The sequence below is a fragment of the Cimex lectularius genome, unplaced genomic scaffold (genome assembly GCF_000648675.2).
Source record: "Cimex lectularius strain Harlan isolate CLEC.00 unplaced genomic scaffold, Clec_2.1 scaffold282, whole genome shotgun sequence".
Taxonomy (NCBI): Eukaryota; Metazoa; Arthropoda; class Insecta; order Hemiptera; family Cimicidae; genus Cimex; species Cimex lectularius.
In genome coordinates, this window is record NW_019392887.1 from 283,519 (window position 1) to 304,293 (window position 20,775).

General features: G+C 35.2%; 1 protein-coding gene across 6 annotated transcripts in view; it reads right to left on the bottom strand.

Annotated features, from left to right (window-relative positions):
* The window catches only part of LOC106670997 (histone-lysine N-methyltransferase SETD1B-like), a 100,515-nt gene that overhangs the window by 31,911 nt on the left and 47,829 nt on the right, over window positions 1-20,775 (bottom strand). Inside the window, exon 1 of one of the 6 annotated variants that reach the window (XM_024229073.1) lies at window positions 20,599-20,748. The exons of 4 other annotated variants lie outside the window; for them this stretch is intronic. The gene's annotated coding sequence lies outside the window, so the exon portion shown is untranslated. Of the gene's footprint in view, window positions 1-20,598; window positions 20,749-20,775 lie in introns of those variants that run through there. One more of the 6 variants, XM_014401721.2, reaches the window with a different exon arrangement.

A 20,775-nucleotide genomic window follows, 5' to 3' on the forward strand; every position in this document is an offset into this window, starting at 1 on the left:
TCTCTCTCTCTCTCTCTCTCTGTATATATATATATATATATATATATATATATATCGTTCTTTCTGCGTTAACGATGTAGGTAAGATTTATTTATAAGTATGAATGGCGTGCTGTAGATAGCCCTGTAGACAAATTTTATCATAAGGGTCAGTATATCATCTGGTCTTAAGAGCCCACAGTTTTACCGAGTTTTCAGCAAATTACACGGGAATTTGTACAATCACTTATACCATCAACCAACAGATTAGTCGAATGTGAGTGTCTGAGGTGATGGGTTCATTGTTCTAGTTGGATGAACCGTATAGAAAGAAAAGAATGACTAAGACGGATAAAAACTTGAAGAGTTTGAGGCTGAAATGACCTAGCTTTGAGAGAAGTAGAGGAAAAGAACTCGGAGGAAAACGAGATCTGGACAGTTACAATGTTAAATTTAAACTTAATTAAGGTTTTTAGTTGAGACAAAAGTCAATGGCACGAGCGGGATTCGAACCCACGATCTTCGGCTAGATATGCCGCTGCTCTACCACTTGAGCTTTCGTGACCTCGATCCACTCGGACACTATCTTTCTATCTCAACCTCACCTTTTGAATTTTCCCTCCTTTTTGCCATTTTTCAAGTGTTTTAGTGTAGTGGACCACGAAAAATAGTGAATTTAATATGTTAAAATGAAGTATACCTCCACTAAAGCTCTCCGTGGCCATTTGATTTGTCGCCGAGAATCAAATAGATTACACGACATTTGAAAAATGGCAAAAAGGAGGGAAAATTCAAAACGTGGGGTTGAGATAGAAAGTTAGTGTCCAAGCGGATCGAGGTCACGATAGCTCAAGCGGTAGAGCAGCGGCGTATGTAGCCGAAGATCGTGGGTTCAAATCCCGCTCATGCCATTGACTTTTTTATCTCAACTAAAAACCTTAATTAATTGTAATATATTAATTGGTCAAGCGGACCATGAAATTAGTGAAGTTAAATTTAAAATTTGCTGGCGATGAATGGAATAACAAAACTCTCCAATGATGTTAGCTTGTACAGTGTACAGCTTGCAGAAGTTGACATCAGGTTGCCAAAAAATTGACACTATCGACCTTTAAATTATTTTTTTGGTTTTTATACAAGGTGTTACCAAATAGCATCAAAACTTCAGATTGAGTATTATGTCAAAACTGGAACTTTTGATTCTGCAAAAGGACCCAGCAAATCGCAAGGCAAGTTTTGAAAACTTGCTTACACCATCGACCCTTAGATTAATTGTAGAGTTTTTGTACAATGAATTCATACGTTTTATTCATCGACCTACTTGAGAAAACGGTAAAGATGCATTAAAGAATCAGTGAGAATGACGATATAAAAACTTGATCCGTTTGAAGATGAAATGACTTAGCTATAGATAGCCCGGAAAAAAGCTGTCTGTCCAGTTTCATTGTGCAATTTATCTTGAATGGAATAGTAAAAACATCCAATGATGTTGGTTTACCATAGCGTACTATAGTCTAACGTACAAGTTTACATCAGATGTGTAAAGTTATCAAAAACCCTTGCCGCTATCGACAATTTAGTCGTTTGGTTTGTTGAACCCCCCCCCCCCCAGGTGCAGTCAGCAAATCATACAGGGTTTTGCCAAACAACCCGTCACCCCCACATCTAAAAAAAATTCACCAAGTTGGCTCTCAAATTTCCCGTTAAAGAGCGGTCACGTGCGAAATAAGCGGTCCAACACAGTTCTCGTCCAGTTGAGGTGGGGTGCCGCCGCGACTTAGGAAGCGGTGGGAGAATCCGTCGGAGATGAGCGGGTTCGACGAACCCTGACACACTTACGACAAGCAGCCGAACGAAAACGAAACGGCACTTTCTAATGCGCGGAAGTCTGCGATTCTCTCACCCGGGGATAAATATAGCCGGATGGGCCGATGGGGCCTTTTCGGATATATTTATAGGAACGGAAAGGTCACCGAGGGTCGTCTATGTGGAAAAGATTGTTGCTATCGTTACGGCCGACGCTGATCAGCGAAGTCCTGTCAGAGGAAAACTTAGACTTGAAACAATCGATCGCTTGACGATACACATGGACTTCGTATGGTGGCTTTCATCGCTTACAATCTTCAGCCGTGATTTCTTAACTTTTAATTTTTATCTCCTACGACCAACAACAGACGAAGCGAGGTCGTACGTATTCAAATATCATTGGAAGAAAGAGAACGGACACAAAGAAAGAAAGACAAAACCGGCTTGTATTAAAACAAACAAAAAACACAAGTAAAATATAGAAACAAAACAAACCTTGATAATCGAAATAAAATAAATTTCATCAATGAAAAATTACAACACAAAAACAAATCAAAATTACCAGCTGACCTGTATAATTGCATAAGATAAACTAAATCAATATGGTCTGCCATAATTAGATATTCACAACATTAAAATATGATATATAACATATTTAAAAAAACGCCGAGAAAAAGAAAAAAATTAACTCTGCCCTAAAAATTTATCAGATAAATAAAATATAATCATCCCCATCAGCTATAATTAAACCATCATAAAATTAAGGTATGGTATGCAATTGACACTATTTAATTATTGCTTATTTATGTTCGTGTGTATACCATATTATTATTTCGAGTACAGAAACAAAACAAATCGAACCTTGATATTCAAAATAAAACAATTTAAGATTTTAATAACCACAAAAACAACGCAGTAAAATTAGCCTATGAAATGCGCAACTCTTTCTAACAAACAGCAAATAATTATTATGATGTTAATAATTATTATATATTAATCTGCATTATATAAAAATTTGTATACGATGGTACTATAAAAGTATAATTATCATTTTGATATTCTGCGTTGGGGGGGGGAGCTGTGGAGGTAAGAACATATAATTTGGTCCTTTTCCGAACATTTTGGCCTGCTTGTTGTTTTGGTCTGATTAATGCATTTAGGCTTCTCGCCATTTTCAGAGTGTCTTTTATCACGGTTATAAGCAAGTTGGGATCCGACAAAAGAGCAACTACGTAGGCGAGAAACAGGCTCACGTCTGACAGACCTGCGAGAAATGAAAGACAAGACTAAAAATATTATTATATCAAAAACAAAATAGGTTCCTTATTTTAAAGTTCAAAACAAAATTTAAAAAATGCATTCACTAATTTCGTGGTCCGCTTGACCAATTAATATATCACAATTAATTAAGGTTTTTAGTTGAGATAAAAAAGTCAATGGCACGAGCGGGATTCGAACCCACGATCTTCGGCTTGATACGCCGCTGCTCTACCACTTGAGCTATCGTGACCTCGATCCACTCGGACACCAACTTCCCATCTCAACCGCACCTTTTGAATTTTCCCTCCTTTTTGCCATTTTTCAAATGTCGTGTAATCGGGATGGATTCTCACCTTAATTAATTGCAATATATTAGTTGGTCAAGCGGATCACGAAATTAGTGAATTTAATGATTAAAAATGAAGTATACTTCACTAAAGCTCTCCGTGGCCATTTCATTTGTCGTCGAGAATTCAACCCGATTACACGAAAATGGCAAAAAGGAGGGAAAATTCAAAAGGTGCGGTTGAGATGGGAAGTTGGTGTCCGAGTGGATCGAGGTCACGATAGCTCAAGTGATAGAGCAGCGGCGTATCAAGCCGAAGATCGTGGGTTCGAATCCCGCTCGTGCCATTGACTTTTTTATCTCAACTAAAAACCTTAATTAATAGTTGAAAAATACATAAAACACATATGTAAAAAGTAAAGGGTGGGGTGTAATCTGACTTGAGAAATAACCGCCCTGGTTCTCCCTCAAAAGCAGGATCAGCAGTCTTACAAATAAACAAGCCCAAGTTTTCACTGGAAAACTGGAAATAATTATGAACAAATGTATCCAAGGTGGTAAACAGATTTATCTTCAAACGATTTCGTCAAAAATTTTCAGCGGCTCGTGTTCAAATCTGGCGAATTGCAAAGCATTTTTGATTGACGACCTTCGCCCTATTTGGGTTTTTGGCCCTTGAACCGATAATTAAACCATTACGAAGAGATTAGAAATCATCGAAGAACAGAAAAGAAACCAGCTTTGTCTGACTGCAAAGCTGCCTATTTTTGAGATAAGTATGAATACATATAGTTGTAAGTAATAAAACAAGCGATTGGTTTTTTTTTAAAATTCTGTTCCTGGTTTAACCACATCGATACAATTTATGCAAATAAATACATTTAATATTATTTACAGCCCTCGACAACTTGATTGGAAATATTCAGATCCAAAGCTACATACTTCATAAAAAATCTAACCCAACACCTACTACATTTGTCCACAAGAAATAACACTCACAAAATGTTTGTATAATAGTTTTCTTATTTTCTAATCAATGTTTTAGAATTGTTGAAGATTGTGTACAGTAATAAATTCGTATTTGAAACCACTAAATAAATGCATTTTATAAAGTGCAGAATTAGGTTGCTCAGAAAGAAACTTTTTTAGTCCAACTATTTTTAATGATAGAAGTAATCGGATCTCATATCGAATTGTTCTTTGTTTTCCAGTTAAAATTTTCAATAATCCTGTTCGGAGTGTGCCTACCGATCTAATAAAATCAACTACTATAAATAGAGGGGACCAAGGGTTCACAGAAGAGCCCTTCCTAGAAAAACTAACTCCAGCAGAGAGAACAGGGTCCAGGGCATGTATTTATAAATACATGTGTCAACATTTCCTCCAGATCCCTACCACGCGGCTCAAGAGCTAAATATCCCAGCGTGTATTTCGCATCACTCGATCGAAAATGTTTTCATCTATTTTTGGGAAGACATGGCGATCATCCTGCAACACAGCTGTAGTAACAAAAGAAAAAAAAAGCTGGAGGGATAAAACAATGCCTATTCTACCTTGCTCACTTTAGAGTAAATGTTTAACGTGCTTTTTCCTCCCCGAACTAACCCTTTCAAAAGTTAGTTTATTTACACAACTCGCTTTTTACATTTTATAATTATTCTACATAAATTCAAAATAATTCTAAAGATAATTAACTGAATCGATAGTCCTAGGGAGTTTTACGGTAGTATAAATCCAAACCCGTGGATTGAAGTATACTATTTTTCTTTCTACGTCTTCAAATCTGTTTGCTGAAGAGAACGATTCGTTTAAACGTAGACAAGAGAAACCCCTTTCCGAAGGGGTAGGTTTGTAATCTAAAAGGAACAAAAGGAAAAAGAAACACGTTTAGGGCGAAGGGAGGCTAAACCCTCATGGCCTAACGGCCTGGAATTCTCAGTGAGTATCTCCGCAAAATATTCCTCTTATCTCACACCTTTTTTTCTTAAACGTTTCAATGAAATTCGAACAAGGCATTTTAAATCTATCAGAGGGGAAATTAGATGAGTTAATAAAATTCGAATAGTTTATAATTATTTAGTTTTATCAATGTTTTACTACGGTTGAGCGTTGTTTTTTGGATCCAGTTAATATATTGTATTTGGAGGAATTGGGACAGTTGTTTCGTCGTTCTTGACCATTTTGGTCCTTCTATTCTTCCTGGTTTATTCTTCAGCTTTTTGCCACTTTTAGTCGAAGGTCTGTGCCGATGCTTCGCCATACTTATAACCCTGACCAGAAAAAATGCGTCTGACTAACAAAAACTATTCTATTTCGAAATTTTCGCCGTTTTTAGTGGCAGCTTTGTAGAAAAAATGACACAACGTTGGAAACAAATTTATTTTAAAAAAATGTCTTCAATTTTTTCTGTTAAACGACGCTAGAATGTGTGCTTAAATTTTCTATTTATACGTAAATTTTTATTCATTAGATTCACTAGTTTCGTGGTCCGCTTGACCAATTAATATCTTTCAATTAATTGAGGTTTTTAGTTGAAATAACAAGTCAATGTCCCGAGCGGGATTCGAACCCACGAACCCATTTTTATCTCAACTAAAAACCTTAATTAATTGAAAGAAATTTATTCAGTAGATTTCGTGGTCCGATCGACCAAATAAATTATTTTCAATTAATTAATCTTTATGTAAGGTAATGGTTGAGATACAAAAGTCTGTGTCACGAGCGGGATTCCAACCCACGACCTTCGGCTAAATACGCCGAAAAAAATGGCAAAAGGGAGGGAAAATTCAAAAGGTGGTGTTGAGGTGGGAAGTTCGATCGAAGTCACGATAGCTCGTGGTAGAGTAGCGGCGTATTTAGCCGAAGGTCGTGGGTTCGAATTCCGCTCTTGACACTGACTTTTTTACTCAACCATTACCTTACTTAAAGATTAATTAATTGAAAAGTAAATTTTTATCTTGTAAACTTTTTTGTCTCGGCGGAGTGTAAGCAATTAAAAAAGGCATTTTGGACGTGTTCTAATATTTTTGAAACATTGTTGTGTTGAAACGAGAAACACTGGAACCGTTGTTATGAAGGAGTGACCCAGGTCAAGGACTGGACTCGATAAATATTCCAACCTGTTTAATATTCTTCCCATGACGATTCACGGCGACTAATTCCATCTAATGTCTCTTTTTTACCTGCAGACGAGCCTTCTTTCAATTTTATTTTCTACCTTTCAGGAAAGGAATTGCAGAGATATGAGCGTCCCACCCAGATGCATGGGATTTTCCGGTATTGGTTCGTTTCCCCTAGTGTACAAATGGCTGGGGCTTTAAAACCGTCACATCTGTCTTTAAGGAAGAGTTCCACTCCACGAACGAGACAAAAGGGCAGCTGCATTCCATGCAGCTGACGGGGAATTTTAACATCTTCCAAAAACGTTTAATGTAAAAAGATCGCAAGTCCTAGGTCAAATAGGTGAATAGGTTACAATGCAAAGTTTTAAATTGCCCACAGCTAGTGAACACTACTCATACCTAATTTCCTTTTTTTGCCCGTCAGTTAGATTTTTCTGTATACAAAAAGTAAACATATAAATTGTTTGCATACCTAACGTGTGAACTGTGGCCACCCTGTAGTATGGTATAAAGTGATCAGATGATCGAATTTTTTGAGACGAATTGTAAATTTAGATGAGTGTTCAATGAACGTAGTCAGTCTTTCATCTTTTTGTTTGGGTAAATCGTGGAAAGAAAAACAAAAACAAAAATGGACTTTAAGATCAGAGTGGATGGACGTAGATCAGAGAAGATTGGTGCACAGGATTTTCTTTTGTGTAGATTGGGAAGCGAACGTTTTCCCTGGAGAGGGCAGACTTTGATGAGTTCAAAGTATCGGTTTAAGGTAGGATTTAAGGGCGCCCCCTGAGCTTCCACGGCATTTCTTATCTTAGCCGATCAAAGGCGGATATGTCCTGGAAAACTCCTTGGACAAGGACTCTGTGAATTTTAAGAAAGCCCAAATCTTAAATCAAATAGGTAAAAAGAATTAAAAAAGTGCCAACTTGGTTAAGGGGCTGGAAAAGGCCTTCCAAACAGAATATAAAAAGCACTGTGAAGTTCAATAAAGGTGGAATATCAAATGAAAAATAAGAAACGATTAAAAATCTGCCAAATTACTTGACAAGAAACTAGAAAAACTTGAAAACACCTTCCCAACGTGAATAAAGAATGTAAAAAGCACTGTGAAGTTTAATGAAAGTTGAATACAAAATAAAATAGGAGAAAGGATTAAAAATCTGTCAAAATAGCTGAGAAAAAACTAGAAAAATTAGAAAAGACCTTCCCAACGTAAAATAAAGAATATAAAAAAGCACTGTATGGTGAAATAAAGCTGAAATGCCAAATAAAATAGGAGGAAGGATTAAAAAACTGCTAAATTATCTAAAAGAAACTACAAAAACTTGAAAAGACGTTTAAAACGTGAAATAAAGAATGAAAAAAGCACTGTGACGTTAAATAAAGCTGGAATACCAAAGAAAGTAGTAGGAAGGAATAAAAAAACTGCCAAATTAGCTTAAAGAAATTGAAAAACTTCAAAAGACGTATCCAACGTGAAATAAAGAATATAAAAAGCACTGTGACGTTAAATACAACCGGAATACCAAAGAAAGTAGGAGGAAGGAATAAAAAAACTATCAAATTAGTTGAGAAAAACTATAAAAATTATAAAAGACCTCCCGAACGTGAAATGAAGAATATAAAAAGCCTGTGACGTTAAATAAAGCGCTGGAATACCAAAGAAACAGGAGGAAGAAGGAATAAAAAAATTGCCAAATTAGCTGAAAGAAACTAGAAAAACATGAAAAAACGTTTCAAACGTGAAATAAAGAATAGAAAAAGCACTGTGACATTAAATAAAGCTGGAATACCAAAGAAAATAGGAGGAAGGAATAAAAAAACTGCCAAATTAGCTGAAAGAAATTAGAAAAAGTTGAAAAGCCGTATCAAACGTAAAATAAAGAATATAAAAAGCACTGTGACGTTAAATAAAGCTGGAATACCAAAGAAACAGGAGGAAGGAATAAAAACAACTGCTAAATTAGCTGAAAGAAACTAGAAAAACATGAAAAAACGTTTCAAACGTGAAATAAAGAATAAAAAAAGCACTGTGACATTAAATAAAGCTGGAATACCAAAGAAACAGGAGGAAGGAATAATAAAAAAAACTGCCAAATTACCTGAAAGAAATTAGAAAAACTTGAAAAGCCGTATCAAACGTAAAATAAAGAATATAAAAAGCACTGTGAAATAAAGCTGGAATACCAAAGAAAGTAGGAGGAAGGAATAAAAAAACTGTCAAATTAGCTGAGAAAAACTAGAAAAATTATAAAAGACCTTCTCAACGTGAAATAAAGAATATAAAAAGCACTGTGACGTTGATAAAGCTGGAATACCAAAGAAAGTAGGAGGAAGGAATAAAAAAATTCAAATTAATTGAGAAAAACTATTTTTCTAGTTTGTAAGATCTTCCCAACGTGAAATAAACAATATAAAGAGTTAACGTCACAGTTCTTTTTTATAATGTATATTTCACGTTGGGAAGGTCTTTTCTAGTTTTTTCTCAGCTGTTTTGACAGATTTTTAATACCAAATAAAATCGGAGGAAGGATTTACAAAACTGCCAAATTACCTGAGAAGAAACTACAAAAACTCAAAAAAGACCTTCCAAACGTGAAATGAAAAATGTAAAAAGCACTGTGAAGTTTAAAATCCCATATAAAAAATAGATTTTTGAACGGTGTTGATATAATTTACATTTTAACTATTTCTTAATAAATTCATTAATCATTTTTTATCTAAATAAACAGAACCTTCATCAAACTGTGTAATACGTATTTTAGACAAGTATGACTGTAATAAAAAAATAAATCATGGAATAAGTGTCAACTTTGTTCTCTATTTATAAGGTTTTCACGTTAAAGGCTCTGTTGAGCCATGATACGAATAAATATGATACTTGAGAGATTTTATTAGATAAATGTGTTCAGAATGGGTATTCAATGCTTTGGAACAAGAGTTATGAGTTTTCGTTCGTGATTGATTGTTTTAAATGTCAAAGATAAGCGAAAATGCAGAATTGTTGAATATATATTTTAAAACGTCGTAAACGTAAGCTTTTCCTTGTATAATCTAATTTTCTCTCTTTTTTTTTTCTTTTCTGATTCATTTGTACTTATCATTGTAAATGGTATAATTTTGTCTGATCATTTTGGTCTGACTTTCCTCGCTGGGTGGGCATTTTTACTCATAAAGCATTAAAACTTCGGAAATGACATTCATTTACTATATAAATACCCCACTAAATTCAACAAAATTTACAAAGAAATATCTCAGTTGTTTAATTATGACGTTAAATGCTTAACGGTAAACATTCAACACACAACACACACATATCGAAATTAATTCTGGGAACTGGAACATAGTCTATCGTAAACAATATAAAGCGATACGTCGCTAAATAAATTTTCATTCCGGCAGATTTATGCTTTTCGAGTGGGAGTTGGGCCAAGTGCTTTTAATTTCCACGTAATCTAAAGCGCACCCTGAACATTCTGGGAAATATGATCAAGTGGCGGTTCATATGAGTCAACCCGGCCTTCCTGATAAAACGGCTGGAACATGTAGAAAATTATTTCATTAAATATTGAAATTTATATTTATTAAATTAATTAAACTATATTTTATTTATTTGTTAATACTGTTTTTTCTTCCAGGAGAAGAAAGCAGACGGTAGTCCAATTAATACTAGGCCAAGAAACTCAGAATTTACTGTACTATTGGCAAATACGAAGAATTCTTGAGAATTTTTATCTAACGGCCAACATTTTAAGTAAAAGTTTCAATGCCAACTCAAAAAAATACATAAATAAATAATCGATGAAAGAATTTTAATACTGACTTTTTTAATTACTTTTATCAGCTTATTCTAAATTTTATAATTGCTCACTTAATTATACACATTTTTTTTAAATGAAAAATTTATGTTACAGTCGGGATTCGAACCCACTATTTTCGGCTAAATACGCCGCTGCTCGACCACTTGAGCTACCATGACTTCGATCGCCCATGCCACAAACTTCCCTTTTCGACTCCTCGTTTATTCCACTAGTAAGCAACTCGCTAGCCGAAAGTCGTGGGTTCGAATCCCGCCTGTGGCATAAATTTTTCATTTCGAAAAAATTGTGTATAATTAATTGAGTAATTAGAAAGAATTTTGAAATATCAACGCAAGAACAAAATATTATATATCTAACTCGGCCAATTTGTTCTCGATATTATCGGTGTTTTGGTCTATCAGGTACGTGGCTAGGGATATAAGGAGGTAGACGCTCTAAACCAGATTCACCACTAAAGCTGATACACAAAGAATTACAGTTTTATACAGGCTAAACTATAGGAGGTCTATCAGACAAGTTTCAGCTTCTCGCCTTCTTCAATGGAGCGTTTCTGTTAGAGCCTCATACTGCTTATAACTCACTAGTCTGTGATTTTTTCCTCGATTCCAGGCGGACAAAGCTATCCGGAATAGGCAGAGCAGGAAGATCGGGGGCTATACACCTACAAAATGAACATCTCGCTCATTTTTCGAAATTTTGATAATTTGGATTTCTTCGTACAACGCCGCCTAGATTCAATGCCGACCAGGTATGATATTCTTTCTGAATTCCGTTTTCTAGAGTGTCAGGCTGATAAGCAGACCAAGGTTAATGTAAACTATCAAGCTACAGGTCATCACCCCGAAGATTAATTTTTTAAAAGATATTTTTGCTAAAGTAAGTTGTTTTTAAAGTAAACTATCAAAGGAGGATTTATATAAATACGTTGTTGCGTTTTATAATAAGCTGGGAGGCATTATTGGCTTTTTGAATGCAGTATCCATGTAATTAGTGATATAAATGTCGCGAACTGACAAACATGTAATAAAATCCATATGCGTGCTAAAAATATTAAGAGTTGTTAAACATCGGTCGGGAATATAAATGAAATGTAAACTTCAACAGTCAATTTAGGTTCAAACGGGAATTTTGATCTGTTTAATTGCTTAATTCAGGGATATAAGCAGGGTGTAGCACATCTCACCATTACGACATCGTACAATCAACGAATCCTTCAATCAAAAATTGTCTCTTAATTCCACTCGATCTCAAATGAAAATCGTTTTAGGACTTTTTTTAAAACTTAACTAGAACGTGTTTTATTTCGGGATTTTGTTCAACAAGTGGTTAAGTCCACCGTTATCTCAATGTTTGTTGACTTTTTGATTCCATTATTTACTAGAGAATATAAAGCCGATTATTCGTTTTTAAATCATTAAAATTTATGCTTCGAGTTTTTATAGAAATCTTGCCTTCTCGTTTCTAATGTTTAAAAATGGCCAACGTTGGAGGTTGACGAACTTTTTATTTATCAAGAGACACTGTTTTTCACTAATTTAGTATCTTTTTGCCTTGCTAAATATAAGATTTGAAGTTACACTATTCATTACTGAAATATATTATTGTAGAATGTGAAATAACTTAAAACTTCAAGAGAGGGGAACGTATTTTTTCTCTAAAAGATAAATATTTTCGTAATTATTTGAAGCTCGTGAGGCGCGGTCTGGTGTGACGTAGGTTTTAGAAAAACATTTTCTTTATCGTGCCAACGTTTCTATCTTTATTGAGATCATCTTCAGGGCTCAAAGTGTTTGTTTTCTGCGTAGATATGGCATTCTTGTGTTGTGTAGAGAGTGCCAGCGAGATAGTGATATTTTATGTTGGAGTGTTATGTTATGAGAGTTGTCTCAACACAACCCACAAGAATGACATCTATGCAAAAACAAACACTTTGAGCCCTGAAGATGATCTCGATAAAGATCGAAACGTTGGCACGATAAAGAAAATGTTTTTCTAAAACCTACGTCACACCAGACCGCGTCTCATGGTCTTCAAATAATCATTAACTACCGGTCACTAAACACCACAAATGTTTTCACAATTCGTTCCGTTCCAGATCTAACTTCTTAAAAGACTTTATTTGAAAAATCCTAAATCCCTGAACTTTTAACATTTGGTCGTTATCGATCATTTTGGTATGCCTATCCTTCCTGGGTTGGACAGTCAGATACGTTTCGGGATTTCGCCATCTTCAGCGATATCTCTGTCACAGTCTCAATGAGGATGGGGAAATGCCTAAAAGACCAACCCAACAAGGATAGGCTGGCCAAAATGAACATTAACGACCAAAGTACAGCTTTATCACTTCTATAACACATGGAAAAATCACACCATTTTTCCAATTTAAAGTAATTTTTGATCACAATATTTTTAATAATATTTAGATAGAATTTTAGCATAGTGACGTTTAATTCATTAACTTATTCTGGTTACATTTCTTGTTTAATTTAATTTAAATCGAAAAAGAAAGATCTTTACAAAAGTCTTCATACCCTCTTCTTTGTTTACTTGCCCCGCCTCTCAAAAGTAACAATGAAATTTCTAATAGAACACGTGGGGAAAATAATGTTTAATAATTTGTAATGAGTCAGCGTTAAAAAAGCCTTTCGGTAATCGTGGAACCACTTTGAAAATACGGTCTAATTTTATTTTGTCTATGTCCTACATGCTTAACCCCCCCCTTGTAAGCACATTTTTATGTTTTATTTCTTTTTTATTTATCCCAATGAGTAGGGAAACGTTCAAAAAAAGCTTCTTTACTGTGTACTTAAAGCTCCTATTCTTACTGTTCCATTAAAATTCTTAGCTGGTACAGCTCAAGGGTAAAATTTATACTAGAATCTGGGTATATAAATGGTATTAAAACCAAATATTTGTAGCACCAATACTTACACGTCTCGTAAAATGCACAATTTTTCCTTGCTTTTGGGTTTTTGATTTATCCACAAGGTAGTTTGATTTTCTTCCTTTTTTCGAGGTTTGGACCATCAGGAATCGAATTAGCTGTTAAAAATTACGGCCAAGGAGTTCTTGATACACGGATGAACGGCTGCCGGTGTCGCCGCAAACCTAGCCGGCCAATTAACCGCTAGGCTACTGGAATCGGACAAGCCGCAAGGTCTGAAATCCGAATAGAACCAAGAACAGAAGAATTCATAACACCCAGAGTACAAAATCCGTCCCGGGAAAAAAAATCACCTCGGCAAATTTCCGAGAATCCTTTGAAGACCTCCTGACGAGTCAGCCTCCATCAAGAACGGCATGTAAAAATAAATTGAATGATGGGCATGGTCCGGGTGACGTATTTGGCATGTGATTAGCCTAACTTGGCCGTTTCCGATCATTTTCGCAATTCTACCTTCGATGTTCTAGTCTGCCAAGACGCATTTTGACTTTTCGCCACCTAGGGGTTTCTAGGGTTCACTATGCTCATAACCTAGACTAACTTTTGTGACATATCGCACACCCACAGGAAGAGTGACACAACTCAAAAAAAGAAAATTTTACAGGAGAGACAGATGGAAGTTTACTTTTTTTACTTATGTATTATATACAATAAAAACCTATCATGATTCATCAACACTGTCTTTCGTTTGTCCAAGATTTCATCGAAAACCCACAACGTTAACAATCCAGCTGTACTACCCCTAAAAAAAATTCCCCCTTTTGAGTTGTGTCACTGTTCTTGCATATATTTGCTCTCAGTAGAAGTAATTTTTTGTGAAAATAACAGGCAACATACAACCCTAACAAAGAAGCAAAAATATCCATGTAGTTAGTTTTACTAAGATTATTTTAACCCAAACCTGGCCATTCCTCCTGGAGCAAGGGCTAATTACGTATTAAAATACAAAATTAATTATTGAAATAAAGGTTTTATTGATTATTGAACATAGTGTAATTAAAATATTAAAAAAATCGTTGAAACTATAAAATAATGCAAAAATTAAAAAGACAATGTCATAAAATAAAAGAAATGAAACTAAAATAATTCACGATCACTGGATCAGGGTATGGTCTTGAAGAAAAAAGCAAATTCAGTTTTTATTGCCAACCTTTTGACCCATTTAAGGTCATCATCAGCGCCTATATTAATTTCACATTACGAAAAACATATTTGTACAATGGATTTAACTGATTGTTGATTGATATATATTGTTTTTCATAATGTGAGCTTAATCTGATCTGATGACGATCTTAAAATAGGTCGAAAGCTTGGAAGTAACAAACTGGATTTGCTTTTTTGTTCAAGACCATACTTTGTTCCAGAGTGTTCCTGAGTGAAAAAGTGATACTTCTTACATAAAGAACTAAAATAATTCTAAAATTAGTACTACTTTGCTGTTACAATGGAGAGAAAAACGCAGCATAAGAACTAGAAATGCTATTAGATTCAATTAAGGTCATATAATATTCTTTTTTCGTATAAAATAAAATTGTGGTAATTCAGTATTTACAATATTTTGATTTTCTGTAACGTTTTTGACCTGCAACTTTGATGCTGAGCCTTCATTCTTCCCAGATTTGTTAGTGAAATCTGAAGAGCCAGAACTATGAGCATTATAAGTTCAACTTTTCTTCTCATTATCCGGTAACAAAGAGCAACGAGAAGATCCAATATCCATAACATTTTGACCTAAAGTAGTTGCCAAAGAGGTGGAATTTGAAAACTGACAGACTTCATTATCATTATTGACGGCAGTTTCCTCCTTGTTGGTTCTCAATAAATCTGGAATCAGTTTGTCTACGTGAAAGTCAGTTTTACAAATACTTAATATATACAATATGCAAATAAACTATAAATCGTGAATGTATCAATGCTCCAAGTTGCGATTATCGATCCCTTGACACGTAGGCATATTTATTAAAAATCTTTCAATTAATTAAGGTTTTTAGTTAAAATAAAAAAGTCTGTTACGAAAGGGATTCGAACCCACGACCTTCGGCTAGATACGCCGCTACTCTACCACTTGAGCTTCGATCCACTCGGGCACAAACTCCCCATCTCAACCCCACCTTTTGATACCCCACCACGATTGCTCAAGTGGTAGGGCAGCGGCGTATCTAGCCGAAGGTCGTGGGTTCGAATCCCGCTCGTGACACCGACTTTTTTATCTCACCTAAAAACGTTAATTAATTGAAAGATATTAATTTGTCAAGCGGACCACGAAAACTAGTGAATTTATTAAAAATATTGGTCGGTGCCGCTTTTCCAGATAAACACTCACACGGTTGCTATAAAGTGCGTCTCGGCCAATTCAAGAGCCGCTAAGATTCCACCTACAGCTGTGCAATTTTATTTTTTATGTAGTAACCCCCCCCCCCGAATACTTCAACAACTAAATAATCCGGTTTTTAGAATTTTTCGACTTGTGTCACTTTTCTTGTAGGTGTGTGATATGTGTTTTATTGCAGAACTATTAGCACTCTCCGTGTCTGCTAGCAGGTATGCTATGTCTTTTACGTTTTTTCATTTTTAACGTGAAAATTACTATTTTATTTTTGTTTTATTTTCACTATCGTTTCTTTAGTTGGTAAAATATTGTGTGCCCATTCATATGGTGCACATTTAGAAATCAAAGTGTGAATGGATATTTTATTCATATTAAAAATTTCTGTATTTCAATGTTGTATTGACTAAAGAGGGCTGGAAAATGCCGCAGAAATATGATAATATGATTGACTTTTTCCTAGAAAACCCTCTTAAAAATCTTTGAAATATCCATAAATTTATATTTGAAATACGATAGAGTATTGTTGTAATATGGTAATGACGTGAAACGAATGAAAGCAAGAACTGAATGGCCTCCACCTCCGAAGGCCAGGGGATAATTTCATGGATAACAAAACCGCGCAGCATAAATTTGACATGATCTACCAACCTCAGCAATAAATGTTTGACAAAAAAATTAGACTTTAAGCAACAGTCAGAAGGACAGAAGTTCTTAGATGCGTTGCCGTTAACAAGGCCATCGAGGTTATTTGCCTATTTAAATTCACCCATAGGCGTTTTTTCGCTCGTTTATAATTTCAAAAATCAACAGACCGGTCGTCCTTTCGAAAAAGGCTCGCGGACGGGACGAAGATAACGGTCTGGGTCGAGGGTGAGACGAAGCGGAAGTTCCAGCCTGGGTACGGCGATTTGCCGTCGAAGCCGTTCTTACAGAAGACGTTGGTGCGAAAGAAAAAAAGAAAAAACCCTCGGCCTTCACATTTGAAAAAATGAAGATCCAGTGAAGAAGGAGGGGCGGAAATGCCAGCGGGAGGCCTCCCCTGTGACCATGTGCGCCTCCTGGCACTAAGCACGACTTCGATCGACATCGACAACTTCATAACCGAGAGAACTAAAACTAGACCAGCTAAACACAAACCTAACGACGGCACGTGGAATAGAAAAAAAGATTTTACATCACAATAACAAATATAACGAGTACAGTTTTCTATTTTATTACTTATGACGAAAGCAATGATATTCTCAAGTTTTATTTTGCATTAAACAGTACATAGTAAAATAGAATTTAAATGCGTATTTTTTTCAAAAGAATATTTTTTATACAATTCACTAGTTTCGTGGTCCGTTACCATACCATTAAATAAGGTTTTCAGTTGACATAAAAAAGTCAATGGCACGAGCGGGATTCGAACCCAAGATCTTCGGCTTGATACGCCGCTGCTCTACCACTTGAGCTATCGTGACCTCGATCCACTCGGACACCAACTTCCCATCTCAACCGCACCTTTTGAATTTTCCCTCCTTTTTGCCATTTTCGTGTAATCGGGTTAACGTTTTATTATTTTTATCGTGTAAACGTTTCGATCTTTATTGAGACCATCTTCAGGGCTTTCTGTGTAGATGTGTCATTATTATGTGTCGTGTTGAGAGTGCCTGTGAGGACAGTGTGTTAAAGACGTATCGTTTCAGATGTTTCATATCATCACTAATTTTTTATTAGGCGTCTCATACTGGTGTGTGATTTTCAGTGACCTGGTTGACAATGAAGTGGAGGCAGACCAGAACCAACGGGGACGATGATCCTCGAAAATCAGCCCCTCTCACACAACATTTCCAAATCTGTTTCAACGTTACATAAAAGTTTTGTATAAGGTTAAATTTTAGGTGTTTTTATGTACTATTTTGGTCCATCACATTGGTTTCAGTTTCTCGCCATCTTCAGAGGTGCGCTACAGTTGGAGCCTCGTACTGCTTATCAATTGGACTTTGATTTTCCTTCATCCCTGGCGGACAAAGCTATCGGGAATAAGCAGAGCAGGAAGATCGTGGACGATGCAACTACAAAGCATCTCACACAATTTTTTTAATTGTAAAAACGTTTTGGTTTTATTTGTGTAAGTTTGTCTAGGATCAAGACATACACTCCAGGTATGATATTCTTTCTGTATTCCGTCATTTAGGAGGTCAGGCTGAAAGGAAGACCGGGGTGGATGTAAACTATCAAGCTACAGGTTAATCGCTCCAAAGATTTCATTTTCTTTTCTTATTTGAGTTATTTTTGCTTGAGTTTTGTTTATACTAACGTAAACTGTCAAATAAAGACTAGTTACATAAAAAATTGATGGGGTTAATAATAATGGGTCATTTTTGGCATTGTGATTCAGTATCGATACAGTGAAAATGTATATCATCCGAGTGTCGTAAAGGATTAATTGACAAACAAGTAATAAAATCCAATGGTGTACTTAAAATATTGAGAAATTTTATAAAACAACGGTCCGGAATTTAACCGGAAAAGCAGTTGTAAACAAACGAAAGTTACTGGACTTATGTCAAAACGGAAATTGTGGATTCGTTTAATTGTGTTTAAAATCCTAGCAGACAACGTTTCAAAATTTAATTGATAAGACGCACAGATATGATATTCTCTTTATAGTATCAGACACATAACATAGGTTATAAGTATTATCAAGGTACAGGTTCATCACCCCAAAGATTAATTATTTTCTTTTATTTCAGTTATTTTTGCCTTAAATCAGTTGATTTAAAAGCAAACTGTCAAATCAGGGTTAGTTTCTTACTTACTTCTTACTTCTTACTCAAGGGTTACTTCCGATTCTTCCGAAATTCCTATTTTTTAAAGTGTCAAACAGATCAGAGCATAGGGTGGACGTAAACTACCAAGCTACGTTTATGATCCATTTTTTTTTTTTAAATTTTGGTTTCAGTAATTTTTTCTTCCTTTTTTTGAAGTTTTTCTTTCTAGAGCTATTTCTTTTTCTATAGTGTTAGACGAATCATGTCGATCAGTTTGATCAGGGTTATAAGCAGGGTAAAGCACAAACTCTCGCTGAGAAAACATTTTAAAATTTAACTGAAATGATGCACCAGATATGATATTCTTTTTATAATGTCAGAGTAATGGCATAGAGAGGCCAGAATGAACCTGAACTATCAAGGTATAGGTTCATCACCTCAAAGATTAATTATTTTCTTTTATTTCAGTTATTTTTGCCTTAAATCAGTTGATTTAAAAGCTAACTTACTTACTCAAGGGTTACTTTCGATTCTTCCGAAAATCCTATTTTTTTAAATGTCAGATAGATCAAAGCATAGGGTAAACGAAAGCTATCAAGCTACAGGTTTATAACCTTTTTTTTTTTTTCAGTAATTTTTTTCTGTTGTTTTTGAAGTAAACAGTCTAATAAGGGTTAGTTATATAAATAAATTGTTGGGTTTATTAATTAGATATGAGCATTATTATGGGCAAGATATACCCATCATGTATGATTTCATCTCAAAATTCCTTTTTTAGAGTGTTAGACGAATCATGGCATACGTGACAAAAACTATGAAGCTACAGGTTTATAACCCTTTTTTTATATTTAGTTTCAGTAATTTTTTCTCTGAAAGTTTTTAAAGTAAACAGTCTAATAAGGATTAGTTATATAAATAAATTGGTGAGTTTATTAATTAGATATGGGCATTAGTATGGGCAAGATATACCCATCATGTATGATTTTTCTTCAAAATTGCTTTTTTAGAGTGTTAGGCGAATCACGGCATAAGTGATAAAAACTATCAAGCTACAGGTTTATAACCTTTTTTTTATATTTAGTTTTAGTAATTTTTTTCTGTTATTTTTAAACTAAACAGTCTAATAAGGGTTAGTTATATAAATAAATTGTTGGGTTTATTAATTAGATATGAGCATTATTATGGGCAAGATATACCCATCATGTATGATTTCATCTCAAAATTCCTTTTTTAGAGTGTTAGACGAATCATGGCATACGTGACAAAAACTATGAAGCTACAGGTTTATAACCCTTTTTTTATATTTAGTTTCAGTAATTTTTTCTCTGAAAGTTTTTAAAGTAAACAGTCTAATAAGGGTTAGTTATATAAATAAATTGTTGGGTTTATTAATTAGATATGGGCATTATTATAAGGTAGATATACCCATCATGTATGATTTTATTTCAAAATTGCTTTTTCAGAGTGTTAGACGAAACATGGCATACGTGATAAAAACTATCAAGCTACAGGTTTATAACCTTTTTTTTATATTTAGTTTCAGCATTTTTTCTATGTTGTTTTTTAGGTAAACAGACCAATAAGGGTTAGTTATCATGGTATACGTGATAAAAACTATCAAGCTACAGGTTCATAACTTCAAACAGAAATTTATTTTTCATTTTAATGATTTTTGCTGAAGTAAGTTGTTTTTAATGTAGTGTCATGACTAAATTTCTCAGTTTAATAAATAATATGCGACATTATTGGCTCTATGAATGCATTATCGATATGGTGATATATCACATGAACATGACAAACATGTGATATCTCATTGAGTGCTAAAAACTGTTTTGAGTTTGTAAAACAATGGTCGGGAATGTAAACGGAAACGCTGCAGCACAAAAATGACAGTTATTTGCCTTTTGTCAAAATTTTTGATCTGTTGAATTGAGTTTGCGTTGTGAATCAGAATCGGCCGATGCAGTCATGGCACTAAAATTGGCAGGCGATACTATTTTCGATTGATTCATCACGTGTCGACGTGTTCAACACTAGTTCCCGGAACGTGAGACGTCTCAGGATGTGCAAGAATTTTCCATCGGGTACGCCTGAGCAATCGGCAGATAAGGGGACCTCCGCCCACGGAGGGAGCCAAGGATGCACAGACCTTGAGTTCACCCTTGGCCGAAATCGCTCAAGGACGGACTCCGCAAATACCCTGCGGCGTCGCCCGGAGGTCCTTCGACGATGACCCAGGCTTCTCTCCCTCTTTTTCCTCAACCACGAGAAATATTGTAAAATCGGTCGTACTCACAATTCATCGGATCACGCCGGCTCCAACTCCGTCAGGACAAACCGGACGACTCGCGGCACTGGAAAAACGAAACAGACGGGTTCTCGTGGCAGACTGAAACGACTGCAGAGGCAACTAGGTCGTCTACCCCCCACCAGAGAGCGAGTGCCATCTTCAAACCCCCACTTACACCAAGTC